Source organism: Sarcophilus harrisii, chromosome 3 (assembly GCF_902635505.1).
Source record: "Sarcophilus harrisii chromosome 3, mSarHar1.11, whole genome shotgun sequence".
Taxonomy (NCBI): Eukaryota; Metazoa; Chordata; class Mammalia; order Dasyuromorphia; family Dasyuridae; genus Sarcophilus; species Sarcophilus harrisii.
This window is the reverse complement of record NC_045428.1, coordinates 165,663,875-165,687,778: the sequence shown is the minus strand read 5'-3', so window position 1 is coordinate 165,687,778 and position 23,904 is coordinate 165,663,875. Positions and strand designations below refer to the sequence as shown.

Below are 23,904 nucleotides of genomic sequence, written 5' to 3'. Positions count from 1 at the left end.
GAAAGACATGGAAGGGGCCTTGGGAGCCGGAGGGAAAAATTTCGTCATTTAGTCTACCTCCTCATTTAACACATGAAACTCAGGCCCAGAGAAAACTATCAGTCAATTAATGACCATTTACTGTTCATTAATTAGTGAACATTAATTAATCTCCTGGCAGTACAATTATGAGCACTCAGGTCCTTCTTCAGAGAACCACAAGTGCCATTATGTGCTAGTACTATGTCTGGGGATACAAAAAGAGGCAAAAGACGATCCATTCCCTCAAGGAGCTTACAGTCTACTGAAGAAGACAACATGAAAACAAATATATACAAAGGAAGCTATATATGAGATAAAAAGGAAATAATTAAAAGAGAGAAAGTCTTATAATTTAAGACAACTTAAGGAAGGCTTCCTATAGAAAGTGAGATTAAAGAGCTTGCTCAAAAGTCACACCTATAGTAAGGGCAACTTAAGACAAGCTCCTTTGATTCAGAATCCGGTGCTTAGAATTGTACTATACTTGCTAAAAAAAGATCAAAGTGTCCCTCTGTATCCTGGGCCATCACCAGTCCCCTTGCCTATGTTTTGCCAGTGGACTTCAATGACTATGGAGCAGAAAATGAGGCTGATAACTTTACACAGCTCTCCCTCAATTAAATCCAATTCACTTGCAAAATAAATTAGCCTATGTCTCTGATTCTCTCAGAAGGAAAGAACACTATTATATGATTCTTATGGTCCCTGTGAGATTGTCCCTGAATTGAAATGACCCTTCCCAATTATTGGAAGAAAGGAGTTAACAATAAGTTGATAGTGCTCTATTTATTTCAAAACAAATATTTCATTACAATAATATGTCATCTTTAGAACTCACTTTCAGATTGAGAAACCACCATGAGGCTGAAGACGTAGAGATGCACAATATCTATTGGTCCTCAAGTAGGTCTGTCTTCTTAGCTAATCTAACAGAAAGCTAGTGTTGGGTCTACCTGAAAACTCCAAATTCAGAAACAGGTAGCAAGGGAGTCTGAGATAAAGAACAATACAGTAAAGAAGTCAACATTCAGAGATGCCTGAAGTGACCGAGGTTACCTAGCAACCCTAAGGCTACATGCTACAGATGGAAGAAGTCACTAGAATATCACAGACAAAACTGGTCAAAAGATCCACCTAATAGAACCTCTTTATAGAAACGTGCAGGTAAGTGAGAGATCACCTTCCAAGATGCCACAGTTTGGGAATACCTCAAAAGAGAGAGACTTTAAGTATGGCAGTTGAGGTCTTTTTTGTTCTTTAAGTCAAGGGATTTGTATGAGCAATCCCATAAACGAGCCAGATTTAGGGTAAGGGAAGATTTAAGGAGTTATTTGGAAACCAGTTTGAGGAAAACCTAGAATGGGATTAATCTCCAACTGAAAACAAGCAAGTTTTTTGGGTGGAGAATGACTGGGAAGGTCCCAAGCAGTTTATCATGAGAAAATTCTGAGCCACTCAATGCCATCCTGTAGAGTCACTCATCTGAGTTGCCCCCTGATTTAACCAAGAAATGGGCATGCTAATTTGGGTCAGCTGGGTGCTTTAAAGTGTTGAGTCACAGCACAGCTTTCCTGGCAGTACAATTATGGGCACCCAAGTCCTTCTTCAAGGAACCACAGTTTCCTTCCCTATTGTCACACTGGGGGGGAAAAAAAGAGCAGACTCATTCCAAGATTTGATCAATAAAGGTCAACATTACCTTACCATAGATCAAAAGGGCATAAATCAAGGAACTTGTCACTCGCCTAATTGAATAAAGTGGTTTTGAGATAACTTTGACAACGTTCAAGGGCTTATCTAAAGATGAAAGCCCCTGAATCCTTCAGGAGGTAGTCTGGGGACCAGAAAAGAATCGCTTCTTGCTAGAAGTGTTAAGTTCCCTAGTCATATTCAGGAGTTGGGATAAAATAGGCCCAATAATAACTGAGCTGGAAATAATGGATATAAAAGAGTAGTCTGAGTTGATGGACAAGATTGAATGAAGCATGGCATTGCTGACTAAAAAAGGACCACGGATTTGGAGTGAGAAGGAAGTTCATGTCACTTTATGTACTCTCAGCATTTTAGGCAGAATTCAGTGAGATTAGGCTGAGCATTCTGTGTTTGGTATTGAGAACCAGGATTATTCATAATCTATATGACAATTTCCATCTATTTCTACAAGATCCACATTTTAATATATATTCTACTGTAATGTCTTTAGCATCTAAGTGTCTGAATTGCTCTTCTTTTAAAGCTTTTTATTTTCAAAACACAGATAATTTTTCAACATTGGCCCTTGCATAGCCTTGTGTTTTACCTCCTTCCCCCCCTCCCCTAGATGGCAAGTAATCCAATATATGTTATACACGTTAAAATATATGTTAAATCCAGTACCTGTAAACATATTTATACAATTCTCTTGTTGCACAAGAGAAATCAGATCAAAAAGGGAAGAAAACGATAAGAAGACAAAATGCAAGTGAACAACAAAAAGAGCGAGAATGTTATGATCCACATTCAGTTCCCACAGTCCTCTCTCTGGGTACAGATGACTCTCTTCATCATAAGATCATTGGAACTGCCATCAATCTCACTGTTGGAAAGAGTCACATTCATTAGGATTGATCATCATATGATATTGATGTTGCTGTGTACAATGATCTCCTGACTCTGCTCATCTCACTCATCATCAGTTCATGTAAGTCTCTCCAGGCCTCTCTAAAATCATCCTCCTGATCATTTCTTTAGATCAATAATATTCCTTAGCATTCATATACCATAATTTATTCAGCCATTCTCCTACTGATGGGCATCCACTCAGTTTCCAGTTTCTTGCCACCATAAAAAAAGGCTACCACAAACATTTTTGCACAAATGGGTCCTTTTCCTTCCTTTAAGATCTCTTTAGGATATAGGACCAATAGAAATACTGTTGTGTCATAGGATATGCATAGTTTGATAACTTCTTAAGCAGAGATCCAAATTGTTCTCCAGTGTGGCTGGATCTGTTCACAGTTCCACCAACAATGTATTAATGTCCCAGTTTTCCCACATCCCTCCAACATTTATCATTATCTTTTCCTGTCATTTTAGGCAATCTGAGATGTGTGTAGTGGTATCTAAGAGTTGTCTTAATTTGCCTTTCTCTGATCAATACTGATTTAGAGCACTCCAAAGGAAGGAATTTATGTCCAAAGAAGAACTGAAATTCATAATTGAACACCAAATAGATAATTTTGATTATATCAACTTTAAAAGTTTTTGTACAAACAAAACTAATGCAAACAGGATTAGAAGGGAAGCAATAAATTGGGAAACATTTTTACATTTAAGGGTTCTGATAAAGGCCTCATTTCTAAAATATATAGAGAATTGACTCAAATTTATATGAATTCAAGCTTTTGGAATTCAAGCCTTTTGCTCTTTTGGAGATGAGGTATGGTGAATGTGAATGTAAAGAAAAACACTATGCTCTTCCTCTGATGGGATAGCTGGATTTTGGCAATCTGAAAAAATTAGGGGGAAGTAGTGCTAATAAAACCACAGCAGATGGACTAACTGGTTAGGTAAAGTCTTGACTGGTAAAAAAGAAAAACAAAAAACAAAGTGATGGTACTGGGATTACTTTTCATTTTTGACATCAAATTATAGTACCACAAATTCCTTACAACTCAGAATAAAATTGATTTTTAGATTATTCATGTTTGAGAATTATCCCAGTGCAACTTTCTCTCTGTTTATGTAGGAATAAGCAAGTTGAGATTAAGAAGAGAAAAAGGAATTTCCTCTTCCCTTCTCCTCTCCTACTAATTGTACTATTATATCCAGGCGGAAGGATTGGACATAAATTTTCTAAGGATCTAAAAAGCTCTACTCTAACAGTAAGGTCAATGGGTATCATCAATTCAATCAGTAAGTCCAAGGGAAGGATGATATTAGAGAGAGAGCCATAGTCATTCCCCAAAAGAAAATGAGAGAAACAGACTTCAGGATTTGGTAAATGAAGGTCATTCAAAATAGCTTCCAGTAAGATACAAGATATTATAGTCAGATAATTTAGCAAGATAGAAAGCATATAAGAAGGAAGAAAGGAGAAGTTTTTTTTTAAAGGTATTAAGTGAGTGATATTTGGATTTTTACTGGACACTCCTACTTTAGCAGCTATCCCCACATCCTATTCCCAAACTCCCAATCAGCTAAAGAAAACTTGTAGTTGCATTGAGAGCAGGCAATAATCTGCTAATTGACAAAGGTAGATGAGAAAAGCAATGCCATATTACCGAAAGCTTGGGTAATGTTATTAAAGCCTTACTCAGGAATCCCTACCTTAGCAAATGGACAGTTAGCCAGAAGAGTTATTATACAAAAAAAGAGAGAGAACTGAAGATCTTGTTTTCAGTAAGTCTGATATAAGAGGGACCTGGTAACACTTGTGTAAACTGATATAAAGTGACTGAGAAGAACCAGGAGAATATTATGCACAATAACAGCAATACTGTGTCATGATCAATTATGACAGACTTAGATTTTCTCAGCAATACACTAATCCAAGACAATTCCAAAGGACTCATAATGAAAAATGTTTTTCCACTTCAGAGAGAGAACAAATGAACTGAGAACAGATTGAAATATATTGTTTTTCACTTTCTGTTTTTCTTGCTTTTTTTTTTTTTTTTTTTTTTTTGCGCAATGTAGCTATAGTGGAAATGTTCTGTGTGACTTTATATGTATAATGAATATTGTATTTCTTGCCTTCTCAATTTGTAGGGCAGTAGGTGAAAGAAGGGAGAGAATTTAAAACCATAAAGTAAAGATGAATATTAAAAAAATAAAGAATAATCACCAGAGGGAGGTCTCAGGTGGTGAGTTTGCCAGTGACAAATACCCCTATGAAAAGCATTGGTTGGTATTGAAAAAGTAGAAGAACTAAAGGAGGTAAAGAATCTTTTATGAAATTATAGAGGTGGGGAGAACCATGTAACTAATACAGGAAACAAAAGGTAGAGGGAAGGTACTTGAATATTTAGAGCCATGTAATAAATAGGTATGAAGCTTTTATCATAGACAGTAGAACTCAACCCTCCAAGGAAGCAGGTTTTTTATCCTCTGAGATGGTATGTCTAGAAGAGAGGTCACTGTGACACGATCCTGAGAAATTCCAAAGCAATAATTTGTTTATCTCTTGAGCAACAGTAAGGTTTATTGTCTTTTTGGAGGCATGCACATAGATTGTGATAGCCCCCAGAGGTTTTTCAAACCAGAGAAACATTACGTACTTTTGATGATTCACATTGGGGCAAATGGCACTGTTAGAAATAGTCAATGATTATAGCAATCTAGTGTTTGACAAATACTAGATAAGAATAAGAATAAGAATTCACTATCTGACAAAAACTGTGGGAAAATTATAAAGTAGTATGGTAAAACCAGGCATTGACCCACACCTAACAACATATGCCAAGATAAGGTCAAAATGGGTGCATGATCTAGATATAAAGAATGATATTATAAACAAATTAGAAGAACATAAGATAATTTACCTCTCAGATCTATGGAAGAAGAAAGAATTTGTGATCAAAGAAGAACTGGAGATCATTATTGATCACAAAATAGATAATTTTAATTATATTAAGTTAAAAAGTTTTTGTACAAACAAAACCAATACAGACAAAATTAGAAGGGAAGCAATAAACTGGGAAAACATTTTTACAGTCAAAGGTTCTGATAAAGGCCTCATTTCCAAAATATATAGAGAATTGACTCTAATTTATAAGAATTCAAGCTATTCTCCAATTGATAAATGGTCAAAGGATATGAATTTTCAGATGAAGAAATTGAAATATTTATAGTCATATGAAAAGGTTCTCTAAATCACTATTGATCAGAGAAATGCAAATTAAGACAACTCTGAGATACTACTACACAACTCTCAGATTGGCTAAGATGACAGGAAAAGAGAATGACAAATGTTGGAGGGGATATGGGAAAACTGGGGCACTGATACATTGTTGGTGAAACTGAATGGATCCAACCATTCTGGAGAGCAATTTGGAATTATTCTCAAAAAGTTATCAAACTGTGCATACCTTTTTATCGAACAGTGTTTCTAATGGGCTTATATCCCAAAGAGATCTTACAGGAGGGAAAGGGACCCACATATGCAAAAATCTTTGTGGCAGCCCTTTTTGTAGTGGCAAGAAACTGGAAACTGAATGGATGCCTGTCAATTGGAGAATGGCTGAATAAGTTATGGTATATGAATGTTAACAATTATTATTGTTCTATAAGAAAGTATCATTATACACAGCAACAACAAGATTATATGATGATCAATTCTGATGGACATGGCTCTCTTCAACAATGAGATGATTCAAACTCATTCCAATTGTTTAGTGATGAAGAGAGCTATCTGCACTGAGGGAGAGGACTGGGAGTTGAGTATGGTTCACAACATGGCATTTTCATTCTTGTTGTTTCCTTGCATTTTATTTTGCTTCTCTCTTTTTTACTGGTTTGATTTGATTTTTCTTGTCAGCATAATAACTGTATAAATGTGTGTGAATATATTGAATTTAACATATATTTCTACCATTTCTAATATACATTGGACTGCTTGCCATCTAGGGGAGGGCGTGGGAGAAGGGGAGAAAAATTGGAACACTGGTTTTACAAGGGCTAATGTTGAAGAATTGTCCATGCCTATGTTTTGAAAAATAAAAAGCTTTAATATAGAAAAAAATGGCACTGTTGGAAGGAACCGTGAAAGCTTTTTGAGGATTTATGAAGTCCTAGGTAAGAAATAGAAGATAGGTAGATTATCATAACACCTAAAATAGACTAAAAGTAGAATAAGGAGCAAGTAGATAACATAGTGGATAGTGTGCTAGACCTGGAGTCAGAATGTGACTCTGTTCAAGTTACTTAACCCTGTTTGCCTCAGTTTCTTCATCTGCAAAATGTGCTGGAGAAGAAAAAGGCAACAATTCCAGTATCTTTGCCAAGAAAACCCCAAATGAGGTCACAGAGAATAAAACATGATTGACAATGCTTAAACAATAGATTCCTTCTTGCTGCAGACAAAACAGATTGTATGACGACTTTTCAAAGATGGAGAAGAGGGAATTACTAGTAAGATATAAGTAAGGAAGAGCTCTCACATTCCTTCTGGAGGTAATAATCTAAGCAATTGTCACATTCTTAAATGCACAAAATGGCTCTAGGGAAACAGTCTCAGATGATTCTTAAAAGAGCTTATCTATATATGAGGTATAAGAACAGAAAAATGGACTTCCTATAGGAGAGAGACAACTGAGGAAAAAGTAAGCAAGCTTTATGGCTGAATAAAAGTAATTTGCTATGTTCTTCAGAAAAAAAAAACTTAGCAAATATCTTAAATGAACATACTGGATTAGATAGTTTCTGAGGTACCTTCTAATTCTAAGTGTGTACCCCTATGTATATCTTTCACATAATAAAATAGTAAATATTAATATTTTACAATCACTATACATGGAGTTATGACTTCTTTTTAATTTACCTTAATAGAAACAAAAAGTTTCTATTTTATATAATTTAGTTAGAAATAAATCACACATATTTACATACAAAATATATGCCTTCTATAATTGTAAATAGTTTGGAATTTATTTTTTACATGCGCTTTAATATAGTTTCTTTGTTTTTTGAGAGTATTCATAAAAATTAATTCTTTAAAAAAATTAAAAGGCTTTGAAAAGGAAAAAAGCACCTTTCAAATCTCTCTCTCTCATGTTAAATGTTGTTTCCAAATAGGAAAAGTACAGCAGAAAAAAGTAGTTTTTGAGTTTAAATTATGCCCTAAGAACATGTGTGGAATGAATACTGCCTCACCACACACAAAGTTTTTAAACAGATGATGTTATCACATAACACCATGTCCAAGAATTTTTCAATGAGGATTCCAGATTGTAGGATGTTGTACCAATATAACAATTATTCAGCACAAAAAATGAAAACAAAGTTCTTTTTTAAAATCTACTTTCTTAAAAATCTGTAGGAAGAATACATTGTATTTGACAGTCAGAATGTAGAACCTAACCTCTGAGAGAAGAGACTAAGAGAGGAAAAAAAATTCTTATCTGGATTTCTTAAGATCCTTTAAAAATGTTTATGATTATTAAAAATCAAAAGTATTGCTACAAATGAGAATTTCAGTTATGAATTGTTAAATACTTTAAAATATTCATAGTGTTGATTTTTTTTTTAATTTGTAAATGGGACACAATCAGGCCATGAAGGATCTCCATCTGACTTGCTTACCAATATTCAAGAGGTTTAAAGTTACTACTGGGCACTGCACAAGGAAATATAGCCAAGTCACAGGCGCCTACTGAATTTGTCATTCAATCATTTCTGGTCATGTCTGACTTTTCATGACTTCATTTGGGGTTTTCTTGGCAAAGATACTGATTTGATTTGCTATTTCCTTTCCAGTTCCTTTTACAGATGAAGAAATGGAAGCAAATAGGGTTAAATGACTTTCCCAGGGTCACACAGCTAGTATGTATCTGGGTTAAATTTGAACTCAGATCCCCTTGATTCTTGGCACTCTATCTAGATGTCTGAAGACAGGAAGACCTGGGTAAATCACTTGATAAACTGAAGATGGTAATGGCAAATTATTTTCTATCCACTGTTGCCCTGCTCTTTATGTCCATCTGTTCTACAAGCCAGGAGCCATTCTTACCTTTTGGAAAAGGAACTCATCCCTACAAACTATCTTCTTACCACAGAAGAGAAATAAAGGAACAACTAGCTTTCTTTTTTTGTGGAAATCTCTCACTACTTAAACAGCATCTGCTCTATCACTAAATTATATTGGAGGCTTAAATATAAACAATTTTTAAAATGTAATTTTGAAAAGTTTGCACAAACTGACAGAAATCACTTAAAAATTTGTAATCAGATAACATGGTTTTTTAAGATTGGAAATGAGAGATCTGGATTTAACAATCCCAGATCCAACACTTACTATAGAAGTGACCAGCTCAGTTCAATTCTGAGCCTAATCCATAAAATGGATAAAATTATGTTTGTACTACATTTCTCATGGGATAATTGTGAGGGAAATTGTTTTATTAATTGAAAAACTTTTTTTAAATTTTAAAAGAAAAAAGCATTGGATTTAGAGTCAGAAGACCCAATTCAAATCTTAATTATCCCTTATTGCTATTTCTTTGATCTTGAATATGGCCTTTAATCTTCTTTGTTTTCATTTTTTTTCATTTATAATATAAGAGAGTTATACTGGAATTGTCTCTGGGGTCTCTTCTGGACCTAAATTCTGTGATCTCTAGGAGCTATAAAATTAGCAAATCCATCCAGTTTACCTCCCTTCATCTTCAAAATGAGTTCAAAATGAGATAATGGCCAGGATATGACTATGAGATCCTCAGTGCTTCTCTGTCTGCTTCACTCATGTCCTTTTTTGTCCTATGACCTTGTCAAAGTGGCATTGAAAAGTTATTTTACTAATAACCAAAGGTAATGATTACCTATATGGAGAAGTTACTGAAAGTGAAAGTTAGGATCCTAGATATTAGAAGTGGAAGGGACCTTATTGTACACATGAGGAAGATGAAACAAAGGGATTAAAGGATTTTCCCAGGATCACGGGCTAATAAGGGCTTCAGGTGGGATTTGAACCCAAGTATTCTTAATTCCAAATTCAGTTAGGGCAATGAATAGGGATTCATTATGCCATGATGCCTTAGTTTTAAGCTCAGGGATGTAGATCAGATCATGTATTGTTTAAGACTTTTTCCAAGAATATTCTAGTTACTATCATGAAATATTTTTTTAAAACTAGCTAGAAAACTAAGATACATATTACATGTACAACTTTGGGAATGTTGTTTTGCTGCTAATTATGGCTTCTTCCTTTCTGAGAAGTCTAAAATGAAATGAGAAGCAGCATAGTATAAAGGTTAGAATGGCAGACCTGGAATCATGATAGAATGGACAGAAATGTGGATTTGGGGTGATGGTGAAATGGACAGAATAGTGGACTTGGGAGTCATGGTACAAATGGAGAATAGTGGACTTGTGATCATGGTAGAATGGATAGAATAGTAGAACTGGGATCACAGTAGAATGGATAGAATAATGAACTTGGGATCATGGCAAATTGGATAGAATAGTGGACTTGTAATCACAGTAGAATGGATAGAATAGTGGGCTTGAGATCATGGTTCAATGGATAGAAATGGATTTGGGATAATGGTACAATGGCTAGAATAATAGATTTGAAATGATGAAGATCTTGGTTCATAGGATGGTATGACCATAGGCAGGCCACTTAACCTATTTTGTCCTCAGTTTCTTCACCTGACAAGTAGGTATTATAATGGATAGAGCACTAGACTTGGAGACAAAAGTACCTGCATATAAATTTTGCCCCAAACACTTAACTGGCTGTGTGACCCTGGGTAAATCATCTAAGATGTCTCAGCCTTAATTTTCTCATTTGTAAAATGAAGCTAGTATGAATACTTGTCTCCTAATATTATGGTAAAGTTCAAAACAGATGATATAAAGCAAAATTTTAAGCACATAAAGTGCTTTATGCATGTAAAGTACTTTATCAACTTTAAAGAGCTATATAAATGCTGGCTATTATCATCAAAAAATGGGGGCAATGCATATAGTATCTACTTAATGGTTTGTGAGGCTCAAATGCAGTAATGTGTGTTAAGTGCTTTGTAAACTTTAATGCACTAAATAAAAATCAGTTAATAGTGATGTAAATTACTTATTTCAAGAATAAAGAGTACAAAGAATAGGATGCATTAGTTCTAACAAAATTATTCCCTCTAAAAAGAAAATTGCCCTAGACAAAACAATAACAAAATTTATTTGGATGGGGAAAAATGTCTAGAAGCTCAAGGGAAATAATGAAAACAAGTAGGAACAAAGGAAACAATAGCATTTCCAATCTCAATTTATGCTGTAAAGCAATCATCATCAAAAGTCTTTGGGACTGTTTGATCCTGGTTGAAAATAGAAAAAGATTAGAGAAAGATGGATCAGAAATAACAACTCAATAATTCTTATATTCCATAAAACCCCCAAACTTGAAGATATAACTCCCTATTTTAAAAGAATTCCTGAGAAAATTGGAAAGAGGTCTGGCAGAAGTTACATATAAATCAATATTTGCATCATATATCACAATAAGATCAATATGGATACAAAACCACAAATTAAATTTAATACTCCCCCAAATTAAAAGAGAACAAATTCAGGTTCCTTTTTATAGTTATGCCTGGGGGAGAGGAAGAAGAATTTTTAGGTCAGCAAAGAATAGAGGTGATCATAAAAACTCAAACTTCAGATTTTGATTAAAAGAAAATGACTATCTCAGCATAAATAGTAAGAACAGCAGCAACAACCAAAAAAAATCCTAAACTGAACTTTGTGATTATAAATATCAGACTTGGTATCAAAGAAGCAATGTGAGAACATACTTTCTCCTCGTTTCTTTGCAAAGGTAGAAGACTATGAAAGTAGCATATATCACATGTGCTATCATATTTAATTGATGTGTTGCTTAGTTTTGCTGAATTGCCTTTTATTCCTGTCTTTTAAAATTCTTTGTTATAAAGGATCAGTTCACTGAATGGGAGTAAGGAGAAGGATATATTGGGAAATGAGGTTGATGAAAAATAAGATGCTGATAAAAATATTTTTTAAAAGAAAAAAACTTGTCAAAGTCTCATGAAAAAAATCTTCAAAAAATCCACCTTACAATTATATTTACAATGTAAGACACCTGGGGAAGTAGAATAAATAATATGTCATAAAACAGTGAGCCAGCATGCTGAAAATCATTCAGTTAATGTGATTCACTACTAACTCAATTAACTCCCTCGAGTCTCATAAATAGTAATGCACTGCTTATTTCCTACTCTTTGTTTCACTCCTATCAAGAGGTCAATTTACTAAAAGCTTTTACATCCCCAGAAATAAAAGATTTTCCATAATCATTCCCATATAGTGTATGAACTATGAAGGGGTAAATTTAATTCTTTCTTTGACACTTAGGTAGTAGATTAAACAAAAAAAAAAGCTTTCCATAGATTGTAGAAATGAAAGAAATGTAAAGCTTATTTGGTTTAGTCACCTTACAGATGAGGAAATGGAGACCCAGAGAAGAAGAATTTGATCAAAGTCACACAGATAAAGTTGTATTTGAATCCAGATCCCGGGACTCCAAATCCATGGATTTTGTTGCCCAACTGTTCATAGAACAGGACATTACATAACTCAGTACACATCATAATAGATGACTCATCCCCTGCCCAAAGGACTCCCAAGAAACTTTTCACCTATGAGTTGAAAGTTGCAATCCTAAGAATCTGTAGAAAGAAAAAGTTTCATAAGTAAGATTTTCAATGCATTTGGGAATTCAATACAGTTATCCTTTTCATATCATGACTTTCCTCACTGCAATTTCAATATGTCATGAATTGGCATAAGAAAGTAAAAGACAATTTTTCAAGAGTTTTATGGAAGCTGCAGATAATATATAAAAATCAATAGGTAACAAAGAAAAAGCTTAGAAACTCCAAAATGTTATCCCTCATCCCCATGGGGTGGGAAAGATAGCTATTTATGAGATCCTCAAAGATGCAATGTGGTCAAGTGAATAACATAGTATTTGGACTCAAGTCCTTATTCACTCCACAATCTTCACTCTATTCAGTGGGCCATCCAGTTGCCACAGTTCTTCAACTTAACTATGGTGGAGGTGAGGTATGACATTATTGATCCTTATCAGAACAGGCATCAGAGATCTGCTGAATTAAATGAAATACCTGCCTTTAATTTTTAATATTTAAGCTGAATTCTTCCAAACAGTCTACAATGTTACAATACTATAAAAATTCCTACATTTAAGAGTATATCTCCTTGGTCAATCTCCAGGAACACACAAAAAAGTGCATTCATCCACATTTTTGTAGATTTTTACTTTGGAGCATACTCAGTGTTGATGTGTGCTTTTTCTGAATTGAGCACTTAAGGCAATTAAACACACAATTGTGGCAGGTTCAAAAATTACAATCAAATGTTACCTATTTAATGTGTTAATTTGGACAAAAGCTTACCTAAAGTTCATTTTTTAAATTGAAATTAATTTTAAAATGTCAAAAATCTATAAAGAAATTTCTGTTATTATTTTTACATTTTATGGCTTAATAACTTTATAGTAGAGTTCTAATGAGGTCCGGAGACTAAAGACTCTCTCTCACACTACCCAATTCTACTAAAGGAAGAATGATTCCATTTCTACTTCATTCAAAGTAGAAAATGTTATATATTTTATATCCTTTCCAACATATGATATAATCCCCTTCCCCCCAACTTTCACTTCCTTTCCTTGCCCATTTCTCCTGGGCTTCTGAATATTGAACAATTTCACTTATCTATCTCCTGAATAGTTCCAAGAAGGAGGCATGTGTCCGAGAAGGAGGCTCTGGCCACATCACTTTTTTTTTCCTGAGGCAATTGGAGTTAAGTGACTTGCCCAGGGTCACAAGCCAGGCCACATCACTTTTGATAAGACTTTGCCTTACAGTTGAAGGCTGAAAGAGCTAGGAGGCTGAGAACATCTGGCTGTGTGCCATCATGCTCCTGCCTTTCCCCATAGATCAAAGATTCTAGAATTATAAAATTGGATTGCAATCTTATGTTGCATACTATTCAACTTGGAGAAGTTACACCAGTCATTAGATAGGGCCATGACAATACTGCTTTCTTCTTTTCAAATACAATTAATCAATGAGGATTAAGATAACAAATGTTTTTATTTATTGAGATTTTGCTACATTATAGACACTGTAGGTAATACTAAGAAATACTCAAGTGGAGGACAAAATGAACGAATCAAAATTTCTACATTATAAAATTTAAGTAATTGTTTCAAAAAATATGACTGTCAACACTGTAGCTAGCTAGAATGAATGCTATGGCTTAAGGAAAAATGGTATTGTTGCAGAATGGGGGTGGTCAAGGAAAGCTTTACTAAAGTCAGTTTTCTTACACACACTCAGCTCCTCTGTCCAGCAGACCCTCCTTTCTCCCAATTCAGGCAATATACACTGACTTAGAGAATAACTATGATTGAAGGAGAACTTGTACTAACTTTTCAGAATTTGTAATCAGGACAGGTAATAAGATCATAAATCTTTCACTTCTATGTTGTTATGTTGCTCATCCATTGTTTTCAAAGAGGACCAATGACATCATGGGTGATGTCATTCTATTCTAGAAGTGGAAAGGGATCTCCCACATCTTGTGCATCTTTTAATCTCACAAGTCAGGAAACTAAGATCTAATGGGGATAAGTGACTTGTTTCAGTTACATAAGTAGTAAGTAGCAGATGTAAGTAAGACAGAAAGTAAGAACCTATGATGCCAGAGCCCCTGTATTTTGCTGTCTCCCAAGATCAATTAATTTTTGTTTTTGTTTTTTAAAGATACAGTTAATTTGGGGGCTAGTTATTTTATTTGAATTATTAATTCCCCCATCTTTCTGTTTCTTCCTTCAGTTTCTTACCTAGAAGCTATGTGTCCATTCAAAGCATTGTTTATTAGAAGCCATAAGGAAACAAGTGGAAATAAATTAGCTCTTGTAAGTAGCTCTAATAGAAATCTATTTGGCATGGGCAGGTATATGTGTAAGAGGGGAGAGTTGTGATGAAAACTAATGTTTAAAATGAAAATTGGAAATTACTTGCAGATTATGTTTTATGATACTTTGTCTTTTAGTGAAATAAATTTGGATAAACAATGAGGGGGGTCAAACCCTAGAAAGAGATAAGGACTCAAAAGAGAAGCAGTCAGATATCTCTTGGAATGACCAGATATAGAACTGAAAGGAACCTTCCTAATCTAGTTCACCCCCTTTCATTTTACGGATGAAGAAACTGAGCTCTAGAGGAGAGGAAAGGACTTGACAGTAAATCTGACAGGTAGTGCAATCCAACAGTGTTAGTCTTAGGAGTCTTGACAAGGATGCTACTTCAGAAATGCCCCAGTACTCCTCTGCAGGGAGAGAATTATCTGACATGCTCAAATGTTAATTTGACATCAGTTTAGTACCAATGGCTGCTTTTAAAACAAAAACCTAAGTTCATACTTTAAAAATAGAACATGATTCTCACTTGTCATCCACTTGAATGCTTTTACTCTTTCATAAAAAGTATCACAGAGTGCACCATGTTCTCTTGAGCCAGTAAATTTGATATTTAAGTCAAAAGGAAACAGAAAACAATAAAGGACATTGATGGGAAAGATAAACCAACATAATTTCAGGAGATGGAGCACAATGTTTCCTGGGCTTTGACGTACATCACCCTTCACACCACTCCACATGACTGTTTATTCCACAGAGTAAACACCATCAAGCATGCCAGTTTATAATTGGGATGCTAATGTCTGTTTCGATTTCAGTCTTGTGTGAACATTTAAAGCTGCTTATGTATCTATGTTTAATACTGATGTCTTGAGACAGATCAGAATGAACAACACCTCCCATTTACAATTTCCCTCCTTCCTCTATTGATTTTTTTCTTTTTTTCTTTATTAAAGCTTTTTGTTTTTGAAAATATGCGTGGACAATTCTTCAACATTAGCCCTGGCAAAATCTTGTGTTCCAATTTTTCCCTTCTTCCCCTATGCCCTCTCCTAGATGGCAAATAGTCCAATACATGTTAAACATGGTAGAAATATATGTTAAATCCAATATATACATACACATTTATACAATTATCATGTCACACAAGAAAAATCAAATCAAACCAATAAAAAACAAAAGAGAAGCAAAATAAAATGTAAGCAAACAACAACAAAAAGAGTGAAAATGCTATGTTATGAGCCATACTCAGTTCCCATAGTCCTTTCTCTGGGTGTAGATGGCTCTCTTCATGACTGAACAATTGGAACTGGTTTGAATCATCTCGTTGTTAAAGAGAGCCACGTCCATCAGAATTGATCATCGTATAGTCTTGTTGTTTCTGTGTATAATGATCTCCTGGTTCTGCTCATTTCACTTAGCATCAGTTCATGTAACTCCCTCCAGGCCTCTCTGAAATCATCCTGCTGGTTGTTTCTTATAGAACAATAATATTCCATAGCATTCAAATACCATAATTTATTCAGCCATTCTCTAATTGATGGACATCCATTCAATTTCCATATTGATTTTTTTTTTGAGGCAATCAGAATTAAGCGATTTGCCCAGGGTCACATGGCTAGTAAGTGTCTATGACTGGATTTGAATTTAGGTTTTCCTAACTCCAGGGCTAACTCCTAACTCTGTGCACCTACCTTTTTATTCATTAAGCATTTATTTACTAAGTGCATACTACACAACAACTATGATTAAGTTGTGGTGGTGAGCTCTATGAAAAATAACATATTTAGAGAACATTTATTCTTTTTTGGATGAAGTATATTACTTCACTTGCCCCTAAGACACACACATTCCAGATAAATTAGCCCACTTATAGCTTCCTATACTATATCTATGTCTTTACCAAAAGCTGTCTCCTTATGTTCCATTCTGCTATCTCTGGCTCTTGGAATCTTGCCACCTTCCAAGTCTCTATTATTCAGTTGTCCCCAACTTAAATCGACCTTTCTTCATTCCTTCAATTGTTAGTTCCCTCCCATCACTGTATTTATTTCGTAAATAAACTGGTGTTTATTTTTCTGTGAATATCTTGCATCTTTCCAATAGTTAAAAGGTAAGCTATTTGAGATCAGGTATGGTGTCACTTTTGCTTTTGTATCTCCAAGGCCCAGGAGATATAATAGATGCTTAAAAATGCTTAATTTTATGATTTGTCAGATTGTTTTCTTGACAGAAACTCCACGAAGCAAACAGTATTATCATAACCTTTTAACAGATGAGGGAAGGAAAAATCCTAAGAATATCTTTATGCAGGTAACACAGTATGTAAGAGCAAGGACTTGCTATTAGGACTTCTGATTCAAAGATCAGAGAGCTATCTGCTATATTATGCTACCATCCCTGCTCTGAATAAACATATTAAACAACAGTAATATTGTAATAAGAATGACTTTGAATAAATAAGTCTCTTGATTTATTAACTACAAAGGATGTATGAAGAAATATGAAATCTTGCATTCAAAGACAGAACCAATAAATAGAAAATATATAGAATAATTTTACATATATATACTGTTATTGATATTTTTTATTGTGTAAATTAAAAATAATTTACAAAAAAGAAACATATTCAACAAATAAGTGCAGAAATGAATAATACAAGGAAACTTCTAAAGAATCACAACACTTCACAAAAATTCTCAATCCTCTCATTTCACAGAAATTTTCAATCCTCTAACCATATTAAAATAAAGAAAAGTAAGTATGGATCAACCCAGTTCTCTATGAAATATACTTTTGTATATTAGATATCTAATTTGGCCTGTCAGGGTAGACTGAGTAGGGGACTGAGAAATGAGAAGCACAGCAGGGTTCTACAACCAATTTACTATGAAACCTTGGACAAGTACTTGGCCTGTGAAGACCATGTATTTTAAAATCAGCCGGAGTCAGGAATTCAGGTTAGGGGAAAGTCGTCAGTCTTTATTCTCAGTGAAGAAAGATCGGAGGTGGAAGAGAATGGGCAATAGCAATGTGTGTAGCTGAGTCAAGAAGCTAGCTAAACCAGAAGCCACACGACCAGTAGCTAGGAGTATGGAACCCAGGCCAATCTCTCCCAGCTTCTCTTCCTGTCTCTCTGTTTCCACCCACCAAAATCGTCATTTCCTATACAACACATCAGGACTTGCACAGAGAGTGGGCAGGGACCATTCTTTATCCAATTGTGTATATTAATAGAGTATAGTCCAATTACTATTTAGCCTCATGTGCTTGGGACCTCAGTCAAACCTCATGCTGGCCTTTCCATCTGCAGCATGGTGATATTTTCCCCTTCCTACCTTGCAGAGACATGGCAGGAATGAAAGAGAATATGATGAATACAGAATCATTGCACCATTGTAAATCTGTAAACAGAATTGAAAGAAACCTAAGTCACAGTTACAGAAATAGGATGAAATGCTGTGTCTCCTAGGATGTTGGTACCCTCATCCCTGAAATACACTGCTTGTCTCTCCAGGGCATACTATGAAGTGAATAATGGAAAAATCACTGTTTCCATCACTGATCTTTTAGCCAGGATCCTCAAAAAGTAATGAAACAAGAAAGCATCATGTGCAACATTGCCTTCCAGTCACTGCCATCTTCCATTCAGCTCCCTCTCTGTTACTAAGTATTTCAATACCTATCTGAATTAATTTAAAAATATGTCCTTGACCTACATGTGATATGTTTGAAAGGGGATTCAGACTTAGGGATAAAAAAATTACACCTATTCCAACTTTTACGTCTGCTTTTAAAGATTTGAAGACAATGTTTATTTTAAATCGGGCCAGGAGACCTAAACAATTAATTTTGAAAGAAAGCAAACACTGTCTACTTGTTTCTCATATCCTTCCCATTCCACTTCCCTCCCCACTAATTAAAAATAAAATTCTGCATTGCCTTCTGAAAACAATGTAGGCAATAATTTATTCTCCTAAAAAGACATAAAAGTTGGTTTGCTTACAGTGGCTATGAGCACTTGGAAAAAGCAGGGTTCTGGGTTGTATTTCAAAGAGTGGCTATCCTGATGGCTACCCTTCAACCAAATGAGATCTGTGAAGAGATGCCACTTTCTACTGGTTAGCTTTACAAATAAACTTTATTTCAAAATAATTTCTAAGAGAACAAAAAGAGATTGGTTTTACTATTATAACAGAAAACAGGAATGTTTACCTTTGGGAAAGGTTTTTGGCTTGTTTAAATCACAAAAAATAATATTTCCTAAGGGGAAGAAGGGTTCTCAAAAATAAAATGTCACTTTTAATTTAAGTTCCATTTATAATATACTGTTTATATAGTATTTGCTTTGCTCTGTTCAAGGCAATTAGTCAATAACACTATGATCTTAAAAGTAAGTGAAACAAATGTTCTGGCTCCCACAAGGCAGCCAAGCTAACCCCACTACCATTATATATTGGCCATATATAAAAAAGGAAGATTATAACTGTGGAATTGAATGGCTATATATGTATGTGCGTGTATATAGATTTAAAAAAAAATCACAGGAGGCTTCTAGGATATTGAATAGATTCTCTGTGAAGAAATTATGGAAAGATATGGGTAAGAATTACGGAGGATGACAAGGTATGAATGAGTTGTGATTAGCAAAGAAAGAATGAATATACACAATAATGAATCTACAATCTGAACATGTGATAATAATGGCTTATTTATAAAACTCCATGTTAAGAATAAAACTTAACTCTTAGCTCTGAGATACAAACACTAAAACTTCTAATTTAATTTTTTAAAAGACAAATTTTGTTGATGTACAAAAACATTAAATATTTTACCCTTTCTACATACAATCTTACAGATAAAATTCCTCATAATTTTGTATATAGGTACCCACTCACACATGATCCCATATTCTGTAATGGAAATTCATTCATTAGTTCAAATGAATGCTACCAAGAAACATCAACATGGTACTTTCTGCTTCTATCTTTCAGAGACCAGCTTTTAGGGCAAAACTTCAGTAACAAAAAACACACAATGTCTTTCCTGAAAGTTAACATCTTACTCCCAATGAATCAGCAATAAACACAATAAAAAGACGACTTGAATTCAAGATGTTTATCCAAAGAACTTGTTATAAATGTGTAGAGCAGGTTAACACTCTTGGTTTCTGATGCCATAGGTATAGGTTCAATCCCTAAATGGATTTTTCACTCTGCAAAGACTAAGGGTCAGGATCAAGTTAGCCCATTTGGTTGCTGAGTATCCTGAGTAAAGGCTTAACTTTATATTTTCTTCAGCTTTGCAAAGAAAACTCATACCGTAAAATTTAGGATTATGATCTGTACGAATGCTCAAAGGCCACAGAACAAATCCAAAATTCTAGCAAGACCAAGAGAATCCATCCACTCAATAGTCATGGGCAGACCAGGCAAAAGAAAATGGATGATCTGGCACCAATACACTGTCACCACTGAAAAAAAAAACTGTCTATTTCACAAGACTCAGTAGTGTCATTTTGCAAAAAGAAGATAACATGTTCCCATCAAATGGAGAAGCCCTTCTCAGGCAAATGTGTAACTATACCTACTATGTAGACCATGCAAACAACAATGACCATAGGGAAACAACACCATATCAACAAAGTGACATAAATCAATGTGTTCAACGTGTTATTTCACTCTCATGTTCACAAGAAACTGAGTTTCATCATTCACCAGTCATGTGACACTGCCATTTCCAAGCAGAGCTTTTATTATTACCCCATTACTTTAAAACTGAATTTAGGGCATACTCAAAGGATGTACTAACACATTAGCTCACTAAACTCCTCAACTGATTAATCACATCTGAGATAGAAAATATGAATTATTTTCCAAATTGATCAATAGAGATAATATACAAGGAGCACACACACATTACAGATATATGTATATGTGTACACACACATATATTAAGACACACACACATCTAGATAAATTATATATACAGACACAGACACACACAGAGTCACCTTTACCCTCTCCAGCAGAAACACAGCTGAAAGGTTCTGGGAATGTCTATACCTAAATGTTCCCAAACAGAGAACTATCTATTCTATTTATAAAGACCTTCAGAGACATAAATTGCATAGCCTCCATTGATTGTCTTTTTTACTGTGTAATCACCCCCATATCAGGAAGTCCTTCTGTCTTAAGCCACTTCCTCCTATTCAGTTCTCGAAGTCAGTGAAAAGCTCTCTATATAACTAAGTAGATGAAAAATTGTTACCTCAGGCTAACCAATCTCAATTCCTTGAAATTTTTCTTCCAGGCCCTCCAGTCTATCTCTATAATTAGGGTGACTCACAGAAATCTATAAAGTGGAAATCTGAGAAAGAATTTATTTGACGAGCCAAAGGAAGTTGGAAAAATGAGTTACAAAAAAGACTATCAATGACATTCTAGTCAAAACAGTCTACACGATGTTCTTGGAACACAATATTCCATTTCCAGTCTAAGTACCTTTGTACAGGTTGTTCCCATGCCTCAAATGAATCTAGTCCTCATTGATGTTATGTAGCTTTCCTTTTTCCTTCAGAGAGTGGTTCAAGGGTCATTCCTCGTTTCCTTCATAGAATCTTAACCCATAGGCGGCAGAAATAATTTTGTTTAATATCTGAGTCCTTAGTAGTTAACAAAGAACCTAGAATATTTGCTTATGTGTAAATTCTATGTCTTTTTCTCCTCTCTGATTTAAAATCTTCAATGGCTCCCTATGACCTTTTAAGATAGAATAGAGATTCTTCAAGCAAGAATTTCATCTTCTGGTTACTACCTAACTTTTCAGTTTTATTTTATGATATTCCCTTTCACACTGTTCTCATCAAACTATTCTTTATATGTTACTCCATCTCTCACCTCTGGGCTTTTGCAGAAAAACTGCACACACACACTCATTCATTCACTAAGCATTTAAGTGTTTTCTATGACAAGGTTCCATGTAGGTGGTAGTGCTACAATGATAAAAATGAAATAATTCTTTGTTTCAAAAGGTTTCAACCTCAGTTTGATAAATGCCTTAGTTTCCTTCAAAGCACAACTTATGCATCATCTCTATAACATAAGACTTTTCCTGATCCTTCTTTCCCCCCCTTCATTGTTTTCATCCCCTTTCCTATAAATTTCTCTTTTTGTTGTATTTTCTATACTCTATTTCCTTATATATATACATTACATCTCCCCAATAGAAACAAAGTTTATTGCCAACAGGGGCTTTTTGTTTGTTTGTTTTATCTCCAAGGCCCAACACATAGTGAGTACTTAGTAAATATATATGGAACTGTTTGCTTGGATCTTCCCAGTAGAATGTCAATTCCTTGAAGGCTACTTTTTTATCTTTGTTTTCCAAGCACACAATGTGGTATATATTATATGCTTTATAAATGATAAGTTGAATTGAAAACAATCTATATTCTCTCTTTCTTTTAGGATTCATTTTCTTCAAAAGCTAAAGAATGGGAAGTCAGTTTTCAATTTTATACAGACAGATTTATATCAAGATACTCCTACTCATACCTATGTAGGACAAGCCTCCAAAGATCTTGGTACTAAATACCTTAAGTGCTGTCTGATTTGAGCTATAAATTACTAAGGAGGTCAATCTTAAGTTAAGTACCCAAATGGATCATTTAGTTTTGTTCTATGCCAAGACCACATAATATATGCTTACAATTCCAGATTTAGATGCAGCAAAGGCTAAATCAGAGGTTTACAAATAAATTGTATAATTGTATAAAAATCTTATCCCCATTTTACTAATAAGAAGGCTGAGGATTAGAGATTGTAATCATCCATGGAATGTTAAAGGTAAGTTCCTTCCTTCCTCCTTCCTTCCTTCTTGCCCCTCTCCTGTCCCCACCCCCAAATTTTTCTGGAAGTAAATAACATCTTTCTTCATAGGTCCTTGATTTGAATATTTTTAATACCCAGAATAATTTAGTTGTTCACAATAAGCTTTTCCATATTTTTCTGAAATCAACCTGCTTGTCATGTCTGACATCACAGTAGTTTTCCATTACAATTATATTCCCACAATTTAGCCATTGCACAATTGAGGAATATCCTTTCAATTTCCAGTTCTTTGCCATTGTTAGAAATAACACTCTTGACATTGAAAATCAGATATTGAGGAAAAGTTATTAAAGAAGAATCTTAAGGAATCTTCTTAACATTTCTGGCCAGAAGCAGGCCCCATTCCTCTTTGGGAAGAGGGAACACTGAGTACAGAAGTGGGGGAACCTTTATACTTGCTCTATGACACAGCCCCTCCCTTCAGAGAGCAGACTGGTCCATTTTATCTGGGTTACTACAATCTTTCTGAGATGCCACTACATGTTTCCCCTTAATATATATAAAATATGTCCCCCCTTCCATACATTCTATGTTCAAAAATGGCAGAAAACTCCTCCTATGGGGTGTGTTGTTTAATATTCAATTAGCCTATTAAGCAGGCAGTAGTGATTTGACCCCAACTAGTTTAGGCTGGATCTTAAATTTTTGTTTTTCTCAAAACCACAAGACTGGCTGAATCCACCTGTGCCTACCTAGCCCCCCAATTCCTTGTTTGCTCAAGGCTTCTATTGATCACTTAATTGTTCTGTGAATCCTAACCTTCCTTAATCTTTCATATTCTGAAAATCTCTTGGTCAGTGATACCCACCATCCCACACTACCTCAAAGCTTGCAATACTGTGGAAACCCAACTTTTCAGCATATCTCACACCATCACAAAGAGAATGACTAAAAATATTTTGGAATATATAAATTCTTTTCCTTTTCCCTTGTTCACTCCAGAAACAGAGCTAATGATGGTATTATTGCTGGGTCAAAGAGTATACAGAGAAATTTCAAAAACCAGGCTTCCATGTTTAGTCTTCTTCTCATTGCCTTACACTGCCTAAGTAAGTGTATGGAGGGAGCAATACCAATTTATTAGCACTAGTCGAAAAGTATGTAAAGTCCTTGCCCCATTGACTAAAGGAGAGGATGAAAACAATTTATCAAGGTCACTTAATATTTGTCAATTATTATTTATTAAAACTAATACTATTTGAGAGAATGTAATGCTCATGATGTCATTTCAAAGAAGGCAACTCCTAAAAAGCCAAAGATAAAGAATTCAGCATATAAAATTGAATTCTAATTTACAGTTCTTGAAAGAAGTAATTTATTTGAAAATTACTGAGG

General features: G+C 34.7%; 1 long non-coding RNA gene across 1 annotated transcript in view; it reads left to right on the top strand.

Moving 5' to 3' along the window:
• The first annotated feature begins 982 nt into the window (after positions 1-982).
• The window catches only part of LOC116422286, a 76,212-nt gene continuing 53,290 nt past the window's right edge, over positions 983-23,904 (top strand). Inside the window, exon 1 of the long non-coding RNA XR_004232858.1 lies at positions 983-1,185. This is a non-coding gene — a long non-coding RNA (uncharacterized LOC116422286). The remainder of the gene's footprint in view (positions 1,186-23,904) is intronic.